We start from the raw sequence: 15,066 nt of genomic DNA, 5'->3' as shown, positions 1-15,066 counted from the left end.
GACTGATAAATATTGTTGACTGAAGTGTTCGGTTCATACAGAAGTATTTTCTTTGTGCACACATGGCATTTGTCTGCCAGTGTATCAACATACATGTTGTTGTTGTCGTGGTCTTCACTCCTGAGACTGGTTTGATGCAGCTCTCCATGCTACTCTATCCTGTGCAAGCTTCTTAATCTCCCAGTACCCACTGCAACCTACATCCTTTTGAATCTGCTTAGTGTATTCATCTCTTGGTCTCCCTCTACGATTTTTACCCTCCACGCTGCCCTCCAATATTAAATTGGTGATCCCTTGATGCCTCAGAACATGTCCTACGAACCGATCCCTTCTTCTGGTCAAGTTGTGCCACAAACTCCTCTTCTCCCCAATTCTATTCAATACCTCCTCATTAGTTATGTGAGCTACCCATCTAATCTTCAGCATTTTTCTGTAACACCACATTTCGAACGCTTCTAATCTCTTCTTGTCCAAACTATTTATCGTCTATGTTTCACTTCCATACATGGCTACACTCCATACAAATACTTTCAGAAATGACTTCCTGACACTTAAATCTATATTCGATGTTAACAAATTTCTCTTCTTCAGAAACGCTTTCCTTGCCATTGGCAGTCTGCATTTTATATCCTCTCTACTTTGACCATCATCAGTTATTTTTCTCCCCAAATAGCAAAAGTCCTTTACTACTTTAAGTGTCTCATTTCCTAATCTAATTCCCTCAGCATCACCCGACTTAATTCGACTACATTCCATTATCCTCGTTTTGCTTTTGTTGATGTTCATCTTATATCCTCCTTTCAAGACACTATCCATTCCGTTCAACTGCTCTTCCTAGTCCTTTGCTGTCTCTGACAGAATTACAATGTCAACATACATAATTAGGCTTTAATGAACTATGCGTAATACTAACAATGAATTATTTATAAGCAGTCCATATAAAACTAAAAATTTGTAGACGCATAGGGTGGTATCTTTACAATTACCAATTACTTCTGACATAAGACGTTTCTAGGTCGAGAGTTATGTCAGCGTGGCCTTCTTCGAGCCTGTGTTTCAAACAAATTTCCAGAGTGTCAGCAGCGTCTGATTAGCGACACGCGAACTGTGAGACTTGTTGCTCCGCTCCCGCTCTTTTCTTTTTTCCGTGTATAGCAGAGCTGCACGGACGGCTAGCTGTAGGAACCTGTCCGGTGAAGCAAACAGGTGGGTGCAGTCGACTCGTGACCGGTCACGAGACTACGAGGGGAAAGCGTTGCGGCAGGCGCGACAGCCGGCTGGGGAGCTACGGCCGCTCTCGTGGCTGAGTCAGCTGAGCAGCACCAAGCAGTGGGGGCGAAGAGGCGGCTGACGATGCACAGATACAACGAAAAAACTGTCCAGCTGCAAATACGACTCGCGCTCTGAAGGTTACCTACAAACTTAATTATGCATGTAGACAGTTCGACCATCCAGGTAGTCGAGAATTTAGACAACTTTTGCCTGTTATCGATATTGATACTGGCAAAACGCCTGTCCTGGAAATTCTAAGCCTATCGAGAATGTTTCAGATTTTCAAGCCGCGTAAGAAATGATAAAATAAATATTTTTTGTGTGATATAATAGGAAAATTTACTTATTTAATCGTAAGGCTAGGGCCCCCGTCGACCAGGCTGTTCGCCGGGTGCCGGTCTTTAAATTTGACGCCACTTCGGCGACCTGCAGTCGATGAGGATGATAGAATGATGAGGAGGACATCACACCACCCTGTCCCTGGGCGGAGAAAATACCCCGATTCAGCCGGGAATCGAACCCGGGCCCAGAGGATTGACAATCCGTCACGCTGACCATTTATTTATTTATTTATTTTGGTTGATCACATTTTGTTCGTTAATGTTCGTCGTATTTCTTCTGGGAGGACGTCCCATGACGCTAGTTCAAGTTCATCGTTGACCCATTAACTCAGTTTTTTTATTACAGGGGGCGGCTAGCCCTCTGACCGAACACACTAAGCCGTCCATTCAGCTACTGGGGGCGGACAATAGCAAAGTAACAGTTTTAGAGTTTATTCCTTTACATTTACTGTGATAACTTGCTCCTTGCCAGATTTAATGATCCTTCGCAACAGTAAGTACCCTACGGGATTTGATGAATAAGTTTACGAGTATCAAAATATGTGACACACATAGTCGTATCTTTTGATTGCACTGACATAAACCCACGCGGAGTGGCCACGCTGTTTGAGCCGCCATGTCACGGACTGCGCGGCCGCTCCCGCAGGAAGTTCAAATCCTCCCTCGGGCATGGGTGAGTGTGTTGTTCTTAGCATAAGTTAGTTTAAGTAGTGTGTAAGTCTAGGGACCGATGACTTCAGCAGTTTGGTCCCATAGGAATTCACACACGCACACGCATGGACAACATACGAGGTGCGACAATAAAGTAATGAGACTGATTTTCTTTGCAAGATGTGGCAACCCTGCAGACTTGCATAGGCACAATATCTTTGACCTTGGTCTAGAAGCTGCTTCTAGTCCAAGCGGCCCATCGATGCAACTGCTCAGTCTTGAGTTGTGCTGCAATAAGTTAACACGTGTTTGTGTCTCTTGTCACGGAAATGGAACCACATAATATTTCGCAACGGTATGCCATTTCTTTTTGCGTTAAATTGGGTGAAAACGCGACGACAACTTACGGTCAGCTTCAGAAGGCTTTTGGAGAGGAGGTTTTGTCAAGATTTTCATTGGCATAAAATGTTTAGTGAAGGCAGAACGAATGTTGAAGATGATGACCGCAGTGGACGACCATCAACCTCACGGACGGATGTCAACTTGGCCAGGGTGCGTGAACTCGTCCGATATGATCGAAGATTATCCGTGAAAATGATTGCAGAAGAACTGAACATCAATTGAGAAACTGTTCGTCTAATAATAACTGAAGATCTTGGCATGAGAAATATTTGTGCAAAAATGGTCCCCAAACATCTCACACCACAACAACGAGAAACACGGAAAAATGTCGCAGCCGATCTGTTAGAGCAAACGGAAATCAATGCAGAATTGTTGAGCCGTGTTATCATTGGTGATGAAAGTTGGTTTGTTCAGTACGATCCAGAGACAAATGCCAAAGTTCTCAATGGTGCTCAAAGGGATCACCCAGACCAAAAAAAGCTCGCATGTCAAAGTCAAAAGTGAAATGTATGCTTGTGTGCTTCTTTGATTCCAAGGGAATTGTTCATAAAGAGTGAGTGCCTCCTGGACAAACAGTTAACCAATATTACTACAAAGAAATTTTAGAAAGACTTCATAAAAGAGTTCTTCGTGTTCGTGCCAACATTGCTGATAATTGGATTCTGCATCAAGATAATGAGCCATCCCATACGGGTTTGAGATATGGTAGATTTGAGACAATTGGTCTGCCTTGCAGTAGAGACCATAACACGTGTCATGATTATGAACATGTTGCGGGAAGTGGAGTACTGTTTCGATAAACCCCCATGCTCTGAAATCCAGCGGAGTCAGATTGGGAGACCTAGAAGGTCAGGCAATGGGACCCCACCTCCCCTCTCCGATCCAAAGCTCAGGGAAAGTCTCATGGAGAAATGTGGTAATGTCCCCATGATAGTGGGGGACAGGGGGCGGCGCCATCGTTGTAGAAAATCACGTCGGTATGCATCCATGGAACTGCACAGTTCGCCAGCAATTTTTAACATCAAAACAAATTTCAGTACTACCACAGCCATCTTATTCAGCAGATATCGCCCCATGCGACTTTTTTCTATTTCCAAGAGTCAAAACGGCGGTCAAGGAACACCATTTTCAAACAACACAAGATGTCCAAAAAGCTGTGACGAGGGTCTTGGAGGATATTACAGAAGATGAGTTCCAGAAATGTTACCATCACTGGCAGAAGCGCTAGAAAAAGTGTGTGCAATCAGAAGGGAACTATTTTGAAGGAGACAACACTAAACTTGTCTAAAACGGTAAGCAACATTTTTTTTCACATCAGTCTCATTACTTTATTGTCGCACCTCGTAAAATCTTACATTTACTACATTGCCAAGGGACTGTAGATCTTAGCATATGACATAAATTTCAACTTGATACGCCCGTCCGTTCCTGAGAAAAAGTGAATTTAACAGTCGGACGGACAGACAGAGAGTTTCATTACAAATGACAATAAAATTTTTCTTCGTTTGATTAATTATTTTCGGATTTCTTTTCTATAGTTGTATTGTGTAACCTTGCTTCTCACCAAATTTCATGGTTCTTCGGCAAAAGGAAGCACCCTCTAAGTATTGATGAGTGAGTTTGCGAGCATAAAATATGCAACATAAATGACTGTATATTTGACTTCAAAGATTAATTTTTTTTGCACCTACAAAGAACTGTAAACCTTGTATAAATGTCAACCTGATACATCTACCCATTCCTGAGAAAAAGGATTTTTAACAGTAGGACAACAAAGTGATCTTATAAGGATTCCGTCTTTCCCGATTGATGTATGGGACACGAAAAACGAAACGAAACCCCACGATCAGCCACTTAAGACCGACAACCGAGTCAGCCTTAGCCATTTATCAGCGTATGTGGTATGGAGGGTCATGAGCTCAGCACACTGTACTCCCCGCCGCTGTCGACTATTAGACCCTGGAGTCGCTACCTCTCGGTCAGGTAGTTCCCCAATCAGCTTCACGTGGCTAACTGCACCTCAGTCCAGCCACTCCACCACGGAAAAATCCCTAACATCATTGCAATCGAACCGGGTCCCCTGCATGAGGGCCTGTCGCCATGATCACCCGGCTACAGAATGTTCAAATGTATGTGAAATCTTATGGGACTTAACTGCTAAGGTCATCAGTCCCTAGGCTTACACACTACTTAACCTAAATTATCCTGAGGACAAACACACACATCCATGCCCGAGGGAGGACTCGAACCTCCACCGGGACCAGCCGCACAGTCCATCACTGCAGCGCCCAAGACCGCTTGGCTAATCCCGCGCGGCCCGGCTACAGAATCGGACTAGGAACACAGTTAGTTAAAAACAGTAATAATTTCGTGTGGCTCAAACCTCTTGGTGCTAGTCTTTCAGCTGGACACCACTTTCACGACTTGTGTGTCTCTACCCTACGAGCATAATGGAATGTAGCGAATTAAGTCGGGTGATGCTGAGGGGATTAGATTAGGAAATGAGACGCTTAAAGTAGTAAATGTGTTTTGCTATTTGGGGAGCAAAATAACTGATGATGGTCGAATTAGAGAGGATATAAAATGTAGACTGGCAATGATAAGGAAAGCGTTTCTGAAGAGGAGAAATCTGTTAACATCGAGTCTAGATTTAAATGTCAGGAAGTCGTTTCTGAAAATATTTGCATGGAGTGTATCCATGTATGGAAGTGAAACGTGGACGATAAATAGTCTAGGCAAGAAAAGAACAGAAGCTTTAGAAATGTGGTGCTACAGAAAAATGCTGAAGATTAGATGGGTAGATCACATAACTAATGAGGAGGTATTGAATAGAATTGGGGAGAAGAGAAATTTGTGGCACAACTTGATTAGAAGAAGGGGTCGGTTGATAGGACATATTCTGAGGCATCAAGGGATCACCAATTTAGTATTGGAGGGCAGCGTGGAGGGTAAAAATCGTAGAGGGAGACCACGAGATGAATACACTAAACAGATTCAGAAGGATATAGGTTGCAGTAGGTACCGGGAGATGAAGAAGCTTGCACAGGATAGAGTAGCATGGAGAGCTGCATCAACAGTCTCTGGACTGAAGACCACAACAACAACAACAGCAACCCTATCCCAATAATCCTTTTGTGGAAAGGGGTCTTTCAGTTTACATGAATTCGGAACCACATGTCTTCCACCACCTCACTGAATCTCTTCCTGCACGTCTCGCAACGGCCGCTCTGCAAAAAATGGCTATTCAGGCTTTTGACAGGTCGTCACATTAATTTTTATTTATTTGTTTACACGTCAAGTTCCGTAGGACCAAATTGAGAAGAAAATCTCCAAGTTCATCCAGAGAGTCAGTATATGAAATTACAAGATAAAAGTAATAACAGATAAAAATAAAGTATTTATGAATCCAAAAAAGTCAAGCCATAAGTTTAAGTAAACGCTGTCAACAATATAACATAAGAATCAGCTTGATTTTTCAAAGTACTCCTCAACAGAATAAAAGGAGTGACCTATGAGAAAACTCTTCAGTTTCGATTTGAAAGCGCCTGGGTTATTGCTAAGATTTTTGAATTCTTGTGGTAGCTAATTGAAAATGGATGCAGCAGAATACTGCTCTCCTTTCTGCACAAGAGTTAAGGAAGTCCAATTCAAATGCAAGTTGGATTTCTGCCGAGTATTAACTGAGTGAAAGCTGCTTATTCTTGAGAATAAGCTGGGATATTGTTAACAATAAATGACGGTAAAGAATATTTGTACTGAGAGACCAATGTCAAAATACCCAGGCTAGTGAACAGGGGTCGATAAGAGGCTCGCGAGCTTACACCACTTATTGCCCGAACCGCCCGTTTCTGAGCCAAAAATATGCTTTTAGAATGGTAAGATTTACCCTGCAGAGATAATACCAAACTTCATAAGCGAATTACAGTGAAGTAGACTAATTTCCTTGTCGAACGATCACTTACTTCAGATAACGCTAGAATATTAAAAATGCCAGCATTAAGTCTTTGAACAAGTCCCTGAACGCTGTCTTTCCACGACAGTTTACTACCTATCTGAAAACCTAGAAATTTGAACTGTTCAGTTTCACTAATCATATGTCCAATTTGTGAAATTAAAACGTCGGGTTTCGTTGAATTGTGTGTCAGAAACTGTAAAAACTGAGACTTACTGTGATCTTGCTTTAGTTTATTTTCTACAAGCAATGAACTTATGTCATGAACTGCACTATTTGAAGCCGAGCCAATGTTACATCCAACATCCTTTACCACCAAGCTAGTGTCATCAGCAAACAGAAATATTTTAGAGTTCCCCATAATACTAGAGGGCATACCATTTATATAAATATAGAACAGGAGTGGCCCCAACACTGATCCCTGGGGCACCCTCCACTTCATGGTACCTCACTCAGGCCCGACATCACAGCCATTCTCAGCACTGTGAATAATGACTTTTGCTGTCTGTTGCTAAAGTAAGAGGTGAACCAATTGTGAGCTATTCCTCATATTCCGTAATGGTCCAACTTCTGGAGCAATACTTTGTGATCAACACAATCAAATGCCTTAGTTAAATCAAAAAATATGCCAAGCTTTCGAAACCTTTTGTTTAACCCATTCAGTACCTCACAGAGAAAAAAGAATATAGCAAGAATATAGCATTTCCAGTTGCTGACGACTTCTAAAGCCGAACTACATTTGAGAGCAATTTATGTGACACAAAATGATCAATTATCCTTACACACACAACCTTTTCAATAGCTTCAGCAAACAATGACGGCACGGAAATAGATTTAAAATTGTCTACATTAACCCTTTCTCCTTTTTTATAAAGCAGCTTTACTACTCAGTACTTTAATCATTAAGGAAAGTGACCATTCCTAGAGGAAAAATTACAAATATGGCTAAGTACAGGGCTAACATGTGCAGCACAGTACCTTAATATTCTGCTAGGCACTCCATCATATCCATCAGATCCTTGGTCTTCAGTGATTTAATTACTGACTCTATCCCATGCTCGCCTGTATCACAGAGGATTATTTCAGACATCAATTTTTATTTAATTCACCGGCAATGGTCAGAAAATGATTGTTAAATACTGTACATATATCTGATTTATCAGTAACAGAAATATTTTAGTGTGAACTGAATTTATATCTTCGACCTCGCTCTGCTGACCAGACAATTCCTTCACAAGTGATCATATGGTTTTAATTTTATCCTGTGAATTAGCTATTCTATTTGCACACCATGTACTCTTTGCCTTCCTCATAACATTTTCAAGCACCAACAATGGTCAGAAAATGATTGTTAACTACTGTACGTATATCTGATTTATCAGTAACAGAAATATTTTACTGTGAACTGAATTTATATCTTCGACCTCGCTCTGCTGACCAGACACTTCCTTCACAACTGACCATATGGTTTTAATTTTATCCTGTGAATTAGCTATTCTATTTGCGCACCACGTACTCTTCGCCTTCCTCATAACATTTTCAAGCACTTTACAATACACTGTTTGTAATGGGCAATTGTAGCTTGAATGTGACTACTTCTAACATTTTGATACAATTTCCGCTCTGTTTTACATGATATCCTTATCCCACTAGTCATCCACCCAGGCTGACTTTTACTGCTAGTACCCCGTTTAGGACGTTCTAATGGAAAGTAGCTCTCAAAGAGCATGAGAAATGTGTTAAGCAAAGCATTATATTTGTCATCTATGTTATTGGCACTATAAACATCTTGCCACTGTTGTTCCTTGACGAGTTTTAAAAAATCCTCTGTTTCTGTTGGATTAACTTTCCTACATGGTTTGTAATTATATGTGACATTTGTTTGAGTACAAAAGCCTTTTTGTGTTGAAATTTGAGCATCATGGTCTGAAAGTCCACTCAACCTTTTACTAATAGAATGCATATCTAGTAATGAAGAATGAATAATGTGACTGGGCGGTGTATATCAATTTAATTACTAACTTATGGGCCTAGTAGTCTACTGACGAAAAGCATGCCTGGACAACGAAAAGTGGCGAGATCGAATCCTGGTCGACTCATGCAATATTTTAGTCTGCTTTTAACCTAGCCTTCATCTCTCAATGATATGAATTATGCCAAAAACGACAATCTCCCCCCACAACTGTTATAACTGGTCGCTGATATTTTGGATACTGGCGAGGTTGACGTCCGAGTAGCCACAACGCTTGTTCTTTCGGGAAGACGTGTGCCGAATTCGGTGGTCACCGGAATACCTCATCGTCAGGCAGACAGTTCATAGACACGCTTCCCACGTGTAAGCGAGCATTGACCAGTTGAAAAACGGTAACACAAAACTGCCGCGAGATGTCTGCGACGTGCCGGTATGCAATCAGAGTTCCTCATGTCGCTACCAGCCATGCTCTGAAGTCGTAATCAAAACCTTCCCACACCAAGACACTCACCGACGATTGTTATCCGGCAGAGCGCTGAACCGTGACTCATCGCTGAACACAATGCGATGCCACTCATCAGCTTTCCATGTTTCCCTGTAACGGGACCACTCCAAACACAGTCGTTTGCGTTGCGGTGTTAGTGGTTGCCTGCGCAAGGGACGGTAATTGATGTGTGTGTGTGTGTGGGGGGGGGGGGGGGGGGGGGGTTATCATGTGCTCGCTACATAATGCAGAGATTCTCCGTTTTACTGCCCAGACTAGATCGATCGAAACCTTTGCAACTAGTATTCCTGCACTCACTTTCCATGCAGTCTTACATCGGGCCACTGTCACATCCGAATGGTTCACAAATCTGTATGTTGCTCTGTTCGACTAGTTAGCGAAATGAAAACCCATAATGGTGCCCCATCCAAACTATCAGGTACCCATAACGGTGTATCACGTGAGTACTCGGCGTATCCGTCTCCTTCACAATGATCACTCAACATCTGACCATGTTCACGTCCCTTACGTACCCTACCGCGCCTACACGAACATCACTTGTGCATTCTGGAGACCGTTCCACCTGTAACAGAAACTTGCAACTCTTGTCATTTAGATACCCCTGATGGTACTATGTGTACAAGTTACATAGGCATCCGACCACGTCTTCTGGATATTTAACTTTTTTCGTCAGGCAGTGTATTTAACTCTACAGAAATAAAGTGCTACATCTACTTTGTTTTCTTTTTTCCAAGTTTGATTTTCACTGCGTCCAGAAGTTACGAGTGAAGAAACTCGTTCCATCTGAACTGGTCAGTCTTCATCTGAGTGGGAATTAATTACATGTGGTGTTCCTCAAGGTTCTATCTTGGGTCCATTGCTTTTTCTTGTGTACATTAATGACCTCTCGTCTGTTACATTGCCAGATGATAAGTTTGTTTTGTTTGCAGATGTTACAAACATTGCAATACGTAGCAAGTCAAATACAGATTTAGAAATAGCTGCTTATCAGATTTTCACTGACATTAATAAATGGTTTAAAGCTAATTCACTGTCATTAAACTTTGAAACGACCCACTATTTGCAGTCCAGAACCCGTAAGACAATTCCTTCCAGCATGTGCAGATCGAAGAGGTTGAGAGTGTTAAATTTCTGGGATTACAACTCGATAAAAAATTCAGTTGGGAAGCACATACCACATAACTGCTTAAGCAGCTAAACAAGTCTGTATTTGCAGTGGGAATGATGTCAGATGTAGGAAATATAAATATAAAAAAAACTTGAATACTTTTCTTATTTTCATTCTATTATGTCATGCGGGGTTAACTCATCAAACCGAGCAAAAGTTTTTAGTGTGCAAAAGTGTGTAATGAGAATCATTTGTGCTGTAAATTCTAAAATATCGTAGAAATCTATTCAAGGAACTTTGTATTCTAACCACTGCTTCTCAGTATATTTATCCTTAATGGAATTTGTTGCATGTAATATATTTCTATTTCCACCAATAATTCAATACATAGTATCAGGGGTGGCCGAGCGGTTCTAGACGCTACAGTCTGGAACCGCGCAACCGCTACGGTCGCAGGTTCGAATCCTACCTCGGGCATGGACGTGTGTGGTGTCTTTAGGTTAGTTAGGTTTAAGTAGTTCTAAGTTCTAGAGGACTGATGACTACAGCAGTTAAGTCCCATAATGCTCAGAGCCATTTGAACATAGTATCAATACTAGGAATAAGAACAATTTACGTAAAGACCTACAACCACTTACCTTGCTCCAAAAATGAGTCCAATATTCAGGAAAACACATTTTTAATAAATTGCCAGCAACCATTAAAAACTTGGTTTCAGATAAAGCACGGTTTAAACTGAGTTTGAAAAACTTTTTGATAGGCAACTCCTTCTGCTCTACAGATGAATATCTTAGCAGAGACTGTTAGGCCGGCTTAAGCTAAATGTCTGTTAGATTTCAGATTTGACAGCACTTTGTCACAACAATCAAGATTAGGTATTTTGTGTACGATAAATTTATTAATAGTGCATAACAATGTTTCATTCTGACAGCGTACTAATTCTGTAAATAGTAGCTGTTCCATTTTATTGTATTGTATTAACCTATTCTGACAATCTCCTGACAAATGATCAGGGTAGTAAGTATTATATTCAAATGTTTTATGTTATTCTCTGACAGCCCGCATCTCGTGGTCGTGCGGTAGCGTTCTCGCTTCCCACGCACGGGTTCCCGGGTTCGATTCCCGGCGGGGTCAGGGATTTTCTCTGCCTCGTGATGGCTGGGTGTTGTGTGATGTCCTTAGGTTAGTTAGGTTTAAGTAGTTCTAAGTTCTAGGGGACTGATGACCATAGATGTTAAGTCCCATAGTGCTCAGAGCCATTTTTGAACCATACTCTGACATGTTCCACGCCCTCGAGAATCATCTCGTTTTTTGGGTCTATGGAACGAAAACTGAATCTAATCTGGTGACTGCGGATTAGATCCACTCGTCCACTCGTGTCCTCTTCGGCAACAGGCTCGGGGGGACGCGGCGCAGCGCGCCCTTGGCAATGGCTGCATGCACCGACCTCACAGAACCTCTCGCCAAGGACGTGGAGCCCATTGAGTGCCACGTGTTTCTCTCCCCACCGCCGTCTGCAGACGCAGCTGTTGGCTTCGAACGGACTCGCCAGGCTCAGTCTATGTCTTCATCCATACTTTTCAGAGCACTGCACAGCACGTCAGGTTCGAAATTATACAGGCGATGGGGGACGCCTGTGAGAATGTGAGAAGAATTTGACAGTTCTGGGAAAGACCTAAGCCGAAACAAGTCCCCTGGAGCAAACGACATTATCGCACAATTACTACGATCTTTAAGAGAGTCAGCCTCAAAAATCTCTTCCAGCTTGTATCCAAAATATATCAGGTACATGAAATGCCGTCATACTTCAATAAGAATTTATTAATTGGTATTCCAACGAAAGCAGGTGCTAGCAGATGTGATTAGAACCATCAGTTTAATAAGTCGTGGTTGAAAGATAGTGACGAATTGTTTACAGTAGAATGGATAGTGATAGAAATCGACTTCAGGAGAACATCAGTTGGGGTTCCGAAAAAAAATTTAGGTTAACTGACTCCACGACCTATCTCAGAAAGTAGATTGAAGAAAGGCAAGCGTACGTTTATAGCATTTGTATATTTAAACAAAACGTTCGACAACATTGACTGGATTACACTGAAATTCTGGAGGTAGCAGAGGCAAAATTTTCTACAATTTGTACACTTCAGTGACAAGATCGTAATTATAAGAGTCGAAGGGGATGGAAGGGATACAATAGCTGAGAAGGGAGTGAGGCAGGGTTGTAGCCTATTCCTGCAAGTAGAGCAAGCAGTAGGGGAAATTAAAGAGATATTTGGAAAGGAAATTAAAATTCAGGTAGAGGAAATCAAACTTTACTATTTTTCCATTAACATAGTGACTCAGTCAGGGATGGGAAATAACTTGGAAGAGTAGTTGAACGGCATAGATACTGGCCGCAATAGATATACTGAGGTGGCAAAAGTCAGGGGATACTTCTTAATATCGTGTCGGACCTCCTTTTGCCCGGCGTAGCACGGCAACTCGACGTGGCGTGGACTCATCAAATCGTTGGAAGTCCCGTGCAGAAATATTGAGCCATGTTGCCTCTATAGCCGTCCATAATTGCCAAAGTGCTGCCGGTATTTTTTGCACGAACTGGCCTCTCGATTACCTCCCACAAATTTTCGATGAGATTCATGTCGGGCGATTTGGATGGCCTAATCATTCGCTTGAATTGTCCAGAATATCCTCGACACCGATCGCAAATAATTTTGGCCCGACGACATGGCACATTGTCATCCACAAAAATTCCGTCGTTGTTTGAGAACATGAAGTCCGTAAATGGCTGAAAATAAAAATGGTTCAAATGGCTCTGAGCACTATGTGACTCAACTGCTGTGGTCATTAGTGCCCTAGAACTTAGAACTACTTAAACCTAACTAGCCTAAGGACATCACACACACCCATGCCCGAGGCAGGATTCGAACCTGCGACCGTAGCAGCATCGTGGCTCCGGACTGGAGGGCTGAAAATAGTCTCTAAGTACATAACCATTTCGAGTCAGTGATCGATGCAGTTCCAAGTAAACACATCCCACATCGTTATGGAGCCACCAATAACTTGCAAAGAGATCGGTTAATAATTCGATCGTTTCCAAATGTATTTCGGAGGAGCAGGTGAACTTCACGAGCGATGTGCGGTGGAAACCCATCTTGCACGAAAACTTGAGTTCAATGCGTCTCTCTCCTGTAGGGTGGGCATGGCATGCACATCGCAGTAATGCTGGCTTGTCACACTGCACGTCTTTGGTTCTTGAGTGCCAACCTGTTCAAAAATGAATGGGCCAATGATGGACGTAGCCGTGACGCCACACCATGCGCTGACACGTTCACCATACAGAGGAACTTCATACACAGTGACTGGAGGTGAAGATCCCCACACTCGGCAGTTCTGTGTGTTCACCTCGCCTGTCACAGAAAAATGAGCTTCGTCTGTCCATAGGATGGTTCAGCGCCAGCCCTCGTCAGCTTCAATCCTTGCGAGAAAGTGGAGAGCAAAGTCAAACACGTCGTTGGGCGTCCTGTGGTGCAAGCTGCTGTATGATATGGATCTTGTACGGATACCGTTCGAGAATGGTTCAAAGCACCTTCCGTACAGTGGACCGCGGGATGTTCAACTCTCGTGACAAAGCACGCACACTGCCGGACGATCGGTAGTTTGATGTCTGCCATAGCAACAGCGATTTCATCAATCACCTGTGGTGCAACCGGTCGTCGGCCTCTTCCCGGAGCGAGCCCAGCTCTCCAGTTCATTCGAACTTCTTCATCACAATCCGCACAACAGGTGAAGAAAGAGTACCTTTCCGTAATACACCACTGGCCATTAAAATTGCTACACCACGAAGATGACGTGCTACAGACGCGAAATTTAACCGACAGGAAGAAGATGCTGTGATATGCAAATGATTAGCTTCTCAGAGCATGCACACAAGGTTGGCGCCGGTGGCGACACCTACAACGTGCTGACATGAGGAAAGTTTCCAACCGATTTCCCATACACAAACAGTAGTTCACCGGCGTTGTCTGGTAAAACGTTGTTGTGATGCCTCGTGTAAGGAGGAAAAATGGGTACCATCACGTTTCCGACTTTGATAAAGGTCGGATTGTAGCCTATCTCGATTGCGGTTTATCGCGACATTGCAGCTCGCGTTGGTCGAGATCCAATGACTGTTAGCAGAATATGGAATCGGTGGGTTCAGGAGGGTAATACGGAACGCCGTGCTGGATCCCAACGGCCTCGTATCACTAGCAGTCGAGTTGACAAGCATCTTATCCGCATGGCTGTAACAGATTGTGCAGCCACGTCTCGATCCCTGAATCAACAGATGGGGACGTTTGCAAGACAATAACCATCTGCACGAACAAAAAAATGGCTCTGAGCACTATGGGACTCAACTTCTCAGGTCATTAGTCCCCTAGAACTTAGAACTAGTTAAACCTAACTAACCTAAGGACATCACACACATCCATGCCCGAGGCAGGATTCGAACCTGCGACCGTAGCGGTCTCGCGGTTCCAGACTGCAGCGCCTTTAACCGCACGGCCACTTCGGCCGGCTCTGCACGAACAGTTCGACGACGTTTGCAGCAGCATGGACTATCAGCTCGGAGACCATGCCAGCGGTTACCCTTGACGCTGCATCGCAGACACGAGCGCCTGCGATGGTGTACTCAACGACGAACCTGGGTGAACGAATGGCAAAACGTCATCCTTTCGGATGAATCCAGGTTCTGTTTACAGCATCATGATGGTCGCATCCGTGTTTGGCGACATCGCGGTGAACGCACATTGGAAGCGTGTATTTGTCATTGCCATACTGGCGTATCACCTGGTTGGTGGTATGGGGTGCCATTGGTTACTCGTC

General features: G+C 43.1%; 1 protein-coding gene across 1 annotated transcript in view; it reads left to right on the top strand.

Annotated features, from left to right (window-relative positions):
* The window catches only part of LOC126416663 (ATP-binding cassette subfamily G member 4-like), a 340,566-nt gene that overhangs the window by 245,878 nt on the left and 79,622 nt on the right, over positions 1–15,066 (top strand). The window lies entirely within an intron of this gene.

The sequence above is a fragment of the Schistocerca serialis genome, chromosome 8, assembly GCF_023864345.2.
Source record: "Schistocerca serialis cubense isolate TAMUIC-IGC-003099 chromosome 8, iqSchSeri2.2, whole genome shotgun sequence".
Classification (NCBI taxonomy): domain Eukaryota; kingdom Metazoa; phylum Arthropoda; class Insecta; order Orthoptera; family Acrididae; genus Schistocerca; species Schistocerca serialis.
The sequence above is the reverse complement of the archived record's forward strand: the minus strand, read 5'-3'. Positions and strand labels throughout refer to the sequence as shown.